Source organism: Palaemon carinicauda, chromosome 11, assembly GCF_036898095.1.
Source record: "Palaemon carinicauda isolate YSFRI2023 chromosome 11, ASM3689809v2, whole genome shotgun sequence".
Classification (NCBI taxonomy): Eukaryota; Metazoa; Arthropoda; class Malacostraca; order Decapoda; family Palaemonidae; genus Palaemon; species Palaemon carinicauda.
Window position 1 is genome coordinate 140,074,769 of NC_090735.1, and position 7,500 is coordinate 140,082,268.

At 32.3% G+C, this 7,500-nt stretch overlaps 1 protein-coding gene across 6 annotated transcripts in view; it reads left to right on the forward strand.

Annotated features, from left to right (window-relative positions):
- The window catches only part of LOC137650247 (probable glutamate receptor), a 220,340-nt gene that overhangs the window by 676 nt on the left and 212,164 nt on the right, over positions 1–7,500 (forward strand). The gene's annotated exons all lie outside the window — the stretch shown is intronic.

Sequence of the window (7,500 nt, forward strand, 5' to 3'; positions counted from 1 at the left end):
TCTCACAAATTAGCGTGAACAGAGAACCTAAACATTATTATTATTATTATTATTATTATTATTATTATTATTATTATTATTATTATTATTATTATTATTATTATTATTATTATTATTATGTGCAACAAAATGTTTAATGAATAGTTATTTTTATAGTATATTATAATAAGTGTGGTAATACATGCAAGGGGGAAACTGCCAATCTCTCTCATGGTGAATTAATTTCTCTCTTGGAGGTTAGTATTGGTGTTGATCAAACCCTTTTCCATTTCCTGAAGCAAATAAATGAATTGAAATATTGGTATTCTTACGTACTGGTAAAATTTTATTTCAACGTCTTTTAAGTAACAATTGTGAGTCCAATATTCTCCCTGTTCATTTGACACTTGTAAGCAGTGCTCCCAGATACAGGGAAATTTCCATGTTTTAGGGAAATTCAGTCGGCTACAGGAAAACAGGAAAAAAAAATTGAAAATACATAAAAAACGGAAATTTCAGAAAACTAACAGGGAAAATTGGATATTTTGTGTCAAACGGAAATTTAATCAGGCAATTTAGGGAATTTTAACAGCTAGACCTGGCAGCACTGCTTGTAACATGTAAGAGCGAATATGAGGCATCGAGCTAATGTAGAGGAACTTATTTTGGTGCCATATCGGAGCAACAACTTTATCCTCTGATTAATAGAAGGAACTGGACTAAAACCCTATATCAGAGACGGCAAGATTGAAAATGCTCAAGCTTAAAGCAAATTTCAGGGGAAAATACACAAATGTGTGTGTGACCTATGCAAAGATGAAGATACCACAGAACATTAATTTTCATGCCCAAAATTAGGACAGTTAATGAAACAAGACATAAACGTAGGTATGTTGCAAAATTAGACCAGGAATCTGGTTGCATACTTAAGTAGGGCAATTAATGTAAATTATATACAAGAAGAATTTAAAGTCCAAATTGACCATGATAGGTTGCTAAGAACTAATGATAGCATTGTGTTATCCCAACTGATTTCAAGGTTGAATGGGATAAAATTAAAATAAGAACTTCATGAAATGAGCTCGATTACAATAATATGAATAATTTGAAACTTTGCCACTAGTTTAAATGCTATAGAGTACTCGCAAACTTATTTTGCGGAGTCAGCCGTTAGGAACCAGGAACGTATCAGAAACATACTGTATATTATTATTATTATTATTATTATTATTATTATTATTATTATTATTATTATTATTATTATTATTATTACTTGCTAATCTACAACCCTAGGTGGAAAAGCAGGGTGCTATAAGCTAAGGGAGCCACAACAGGGAAAATAGCCCAGTGAGGAAAGGAAACAAGAAAAAATAAAATATTGTAATTGGTCACTGGCTACTTTCCTCTGGGTAAAGGTAGAAAAGACTTTTTAGCTATGGTAAGCAGCTCTTCTAGGAGAAAGGCACTCCAAAATCAAATCATTGTTCTCTAGTCTTAGGTAGTCTCGTAGCCTCTGCATCATGGTCTTCCATCTTCTCCCTCTTTCAAAGCAAATTAAAGTAAATTACAGTTACATTCGCTTACGAGCTGCCAACGCAAGAGCCCGTGTCTTGTATAAGGTAAGGCAATCTCAACACGCACACAATTCCATGTTGGGGTATAAGTCTATTGCTTGAGTTGTTCACCCTATTTAGTCTTGTATCTCTAACTATTGTTTTTTAAAGGTTTTATAGTTAGTATGTGAAAGATCTATTTTAATGTTACCGTTCTTAAGTATTTTATTTTAATTATTCATTACTTTAATTGCAGTTTATTTACTTTCCTCACTGGGCTATTTTCCCTGTCTGAACCCTTGGGCTTTTAGCATCCTGCCTTTCTTACTATGGTTGTAGCTTAGCTAATGATAATGATTATAATAATATGTAGAAATGCTTTTTGTCAGATAGGAGCTCACCATATCCTTGAGCACTTAATATATTGGCAAACTTTTCAGGTTTAAGGACACCATACTGTAGTTAATGCTGTCTTTCGTTGTTAATGAGTATAATCGTCCAAAGTGTAATTTTGGGAATTATATAGTTTGCTGAAGGTCTACATCTATTCCCATAAGGGCGTCAGACATTGTATTGGTTCCTTAAATTCAAAGAATTTTCATTCATAACAAATCATTCAAATTCATGTAAAAACCCATATCCAGTACAACCATTTCGAAATACTCCTTGCCAATCATCCGACTGCCCTTCGCTGTTTCTCTTAAAATCTCTTTACAGCCAGAAACTGTTGCCTTCCTTAAGCAATCAAACCACCTCCATACCATTACTGTACATGTTGCTTAACTGTCAACTACTAACGCCTCTGCCTCCTTTATTGATCTATTAATCTCTTATGGGGCTTATAGACATTTCTGTTTTTTTAACGTCTTGCAGTTTTCGGCTACATCCATTGAAAGTAATTCGGACCACTCAATATTATGATGTATTAAAAGCATTTTTACTTCTATCAAAAGTACTTCTATAAGTATGATAATTGTATAAGGCGCAGTCACATTATTTTTTACATAGCTATTGACTTTTATATTCATTTATTTTTTCACAAATTAAAGCAAAAATTATAAGACTGGGTTTATTTCTCGTGTAAATATGTAATGTCTCTATGTAGTCCTGGTGATGGGAATGGATTCCTGAAACGTTGGTGTGTGTAAAATAAGGATTGGAGAGGATTCCAGATCTTCTTGCTGTCTTCATACTTTTACTTTAACGGGTTTATTTCTCGCCCTCCATCAGACACTAAAAGTCTGTTCAGGCGGGCCTTGGTGTGTGAAAATAATTTCTTTCCAGTTAATATTTTGCTCTGTATCATTATCAGTTATTTCGCTAGCATTTATATTCAGGCTTAATAGTTCTCAGGTCACTATTATAACACTTTCTAAAAAGGTAAGTCTTCAGGTTTTTCTTGAAAGCTGCCACATTTTTGCTATTCTTGACATCGAGTAGAAGGTCGTTGAAGAGTCTCGGTGCAGCATAACTGAACGTTCTTCCTCTTATTGCATGATTCACACTAATTTCGAATAGTCTATGTGGGTCATCAGCATGTCTAACTCTTACAGCAGTGCTGGTAGCTTCAGGGTAAGGGACCAAGCAATCACGAAGATATTTAGGCTTATCACACACACACACACACACACACACACACACATATATATATATATATATATATATATATATATATATATATATATATATATATATATATATATATATATATATATATATATATACATATATATATATATATATATATATATATATATATATATATATTCTTGCAAAGCGGGCCTAACATAAGTAGATTATTTTATTTACGTATTCTATTTGTGTATTTAAGATATGTATAGCAAGCTCGTAAGGCGAGTTCCATTCATGTAGGATTAAGTAAATGTATGTAAATCACATAAGACTCGTCATTCATTTAGTTGTATTTCATTCAGTTCCGTATAGGTAAATTTACGTTATTTTAAAGAATTAAATGTTGTATTTTACGTAGTTTTGTTATGAAGTCTTATCTAATCTTGTTAAAAGGTATGTATGACACATGCTAGGGATTGCATCATGTTTCCATGAGGTTGGAAGTTGCATGAAGGTTCTAGACTAATTTTTTTTTTTTTTTATGTTATGAGAGGAGGTGGGTGGAGTTAGTCGAGAGGATTGCCTCGTCGGGCGATGATAAAATCATTAATCAAAACTGCCAAGTTGGCACGCTTGACGCCACAGAACCTTGTCCCCACGCTTTGAGAATTTTGAACTGGAAGTTTCTAGAATGAATTACGATGCATATGAGGCAGATAGATCCATCCTGAAATCCCACAAGATCTGTGCTTCCGCCAGTCCTTTCATCAGCATCTAGCCGGTACGTATTTCCTGTAAAACAAGAAGAGTGATTTCTCTCCAACAAGAAGAGTGATTTCTCTCCAACGTACAACGTATATGATGTATAGTTTTGTTCAAACATTGGTGATATTGTTGTGCGTTTAATTTAAAAGTGAAGTGTGTTAATGTAAGTGTATTTTATATGATAAATATTTGTGACTGGGCCTGGGAGTTTCGGTTAAAAGGTGAAGTGCATTTATTCTTGCTTAACCATTCGGTAACCTTCTGTGAGCCCTAAGGACGAAAGAGTAACAGTTTCGTACTGTATATGTAAGTGTAAATTTGATTTATTTTCTACAGTGCTAAAGTGAAATTTTTTTTGTGAGAATTAGACATTTTCATAAATTAATTTCTGGTGAAGCAAGTGATTGTATAATTTTTTTGAAGTGCCATTTTGTCAAAGTCTAAGGTCTAGTTCAGATTTAAATTTTGAGTGATATATTATTGGTATTAATGTTGAATTGTTATTTTTATAGAATATATTTCATTTTGTAAAGTCGGTATTATTTTGATCACCAACAGTTAACTCGGTAACTTGCTTGTATCCCCTAACTAAGAACCGAAGTAAGAGGTTGATTTAAGAATAGTTCCCATTGAAAGTAATCGCCCAGTTTTTGTTTTGAGTGTAACGTAAAGTGACCTTTAGATATTCAGTGTTCATATATATTATTGTCTGGGAGTTGCATACTGTTCTGAGAGCTTGGAGCTATTCTCTTGTGTGTCAGATTATGTAATATAAAGCACGTGAGTTTGGGATCTCTGGAATTTTTGTAATTCGCTAGTCGTAATATATTATCACCAATATATTCTTACGAAGCTGGTCTAGTGTAGAATAAATACAGTAGTTTATTCTTGTATTTTATTTTATATTTTTATATCTGCATTTAACTCATGTAGACATAAGTTTATTATGTAAATTACGTAAGACTTTTGTCGTTAATTTCATTGTTTTCAAGGATTAACTTTTTATTTAACATTTTTGTTACAAATTCTTGAGTAATTTGTTTGAGAATGTTATGTGACCATTCGAAGTATGAACAAGGACTTGTATAATGTTTTTTTTTTATACTTTTATGAGGTATTGTGTCACGTTTGAGAGAAAATACGCTATTCTTCTTATATTGTATGTGCCATGTGCTTTGGAAATTTCCTGAAAAAACTAGTAGTTTTTTTTTTTTTTCTTTTTTATTTCGAGGACAAAAGGTGGGAGGAGTTGGCTGAAAGTGAGGTGCCGTACAATGGTGTTGGTCCTGTTCGATACGTGATAGTTGATAACTCTGACGCCCTTAGGCTAACCCTCCACGCTACCAGATTTTGGACCTGGACGTTTCTGGAAGTAGCTAAGTTTCATATAAAAGGGATCCCAGGGTTGCATAGATCAGATAGAGAATCCCAGCCATAAGTCATAGCCATCTCCCTACCTCTCTCTTAACTCAGAGTATTATTTTAAAAGTGTTCAGTACCTATAGTGCGTCCTCTCCAAAGTGATTTTGTGTGCCTGCATATATCGTGTGTAGTGTTAAAACGTTGCAGTAAATTTGGTAGGTGATTTTAAATTCATGATGTGGTGAGTGTTGGCATTGTGTAAAGATTTTGTAAATGGCCCTGAAATTACATGAAAGATAATTGTATCGTGATCTGGTTAACTATTTTCATTATTAAATTTAAATATTTGTATTCAGTTTTAATTTCAAGTGAAATCAGTTATTATATAATTTTCAATTTATTTCTATTGACTAAGTCTAAGGTTGTATTCAGATCTAATATTTCAAGTCAAGTCATTATATAATTTTCAGATTGTAACATTTTTGTCTTAATCTAAGTTGTGTTCAGACTTAATATTTCGAGTGATTTATTTGTTTTTATGTAAATTCATTCAAAGTGTTGTAATTTATATAGAATATATTTATTTTTGTAAAAAGTTTATTATTTCAGTCACCCGTGTCTAATTCATAATCGCTCGTATCTTGTTAATGAACCGAAGTTAGAGTTGTTTGAATAAGTCGTAATAATAATTACCTAGTGTTATTTTGAGTGTACTTGAGAGACCTTTGGATATTTAGTGTTTTTTATATTGCTGTCTGGAAGTTTTATAACTGTCTCAGAGTTCGGTTTTTAATATTTCCAAGTGTCACACATGTAAGGTAAAAGCAAATAGGTGTGTTTGGAATTTGAGAGGTTGTATAGGTTACCAGCTGTAATATATTATATTATATGTTTGGTTACCAGACACGAGACCATCTTGTAATTATATATATATGTATATATATAATTATATATATATATATATATATATATATATATATATATATATATATATATATATATATGTGTGTGTGTGTGTGTGTGTGTGTGTGTGTGTGTATATATATAATTACATATATATATATATATATATATATATATATATATATATATATATATATATATATATATATAATGCATTCTTACAAAGCTGGTCTAGTGTAGAGTAAATACAGGAGTTTATTCATGTTTTATTTATATGCTTCATTTGTGGATTGAAGAGGTGAATAGGTAGCCCATAGGACGAGTTCCTCTCGTGTAGGTATAAGGTTATGAAAATTACGTAAGACTTTCGTCGTTAATTTCATTGTTTTCTTTATTCAAGTCAATATATTTAAGTTTACGGTATTTCTAAGAATTAACTTTTTATTTCACGTATTTTTTTTTTTACAAAGTCTTACATAACTGTTTAAAAATGTTATATGACCGTACGAGTTATGAACAAGGGCTTATGTAATATCCTTTATATTTTTATGAGGTAATGCGTCATGTTTGTGAGAAAATACGCAATTCTTATTCTGCCATGTGCAGAAATTTTCGTCGGAGTCTAGTAGAATGGGCTTTCACCAGAGAGTTTTGAAAGTCCTTTAAGAGATAAGATAAGAAAGGGAAAATGAGGCAAAAGTTACGCGTGGCCTCCAGTATGCGTAGAAATCACGAAAGCCCATTCTACTAGACTCCGACGAAAATTTCTGCATCGTTGTTTAGAGGAACATGTGATCCCCAAAACGTTACTCCCAGCTCGACTAAGGAAAGATATTGACCACCCATTTAGTGATTTTAGTGTTCTATCCCTGAAGAAACGCCTGGAAACTGCAAGAAGGTCAGAGCAAAAACTATTCAAGCAGTTAGTTACGTAAGACGAAATATGATTTTATGCGGGATTTTCCGCTTGACTGGAGAACACCCTTATTGAACGTTATCTACTCCCGACTTAGAGAGAAATTACAGGTTTTAAGTGTTCATTTGGAAAATAAATTAAATATACTAATACAGGCAAGTGATTGGAACAAGAATTTTCAAAATAATTGTTATAAATTTGTCCGATAAACCTGTATCAAGTGAATCAAGTGAAGTAAAAAAGGCTTTGGGGTATGGTTTATCATTAGCAGTAAATAAAAAACCTAATAGTGTAGATATTGTCTCTACCTTTGTAAAATTGGAAAAAACTAAGAAAATTCCCAGTGTAACATCGACATTGCTAAAGGGCTTATTTATTCGGTGATGGGATATGCAAACACCTGCAATTTCCCTAAACATTTTTTAACAGCCTTAAAATTGTTGAAAAATG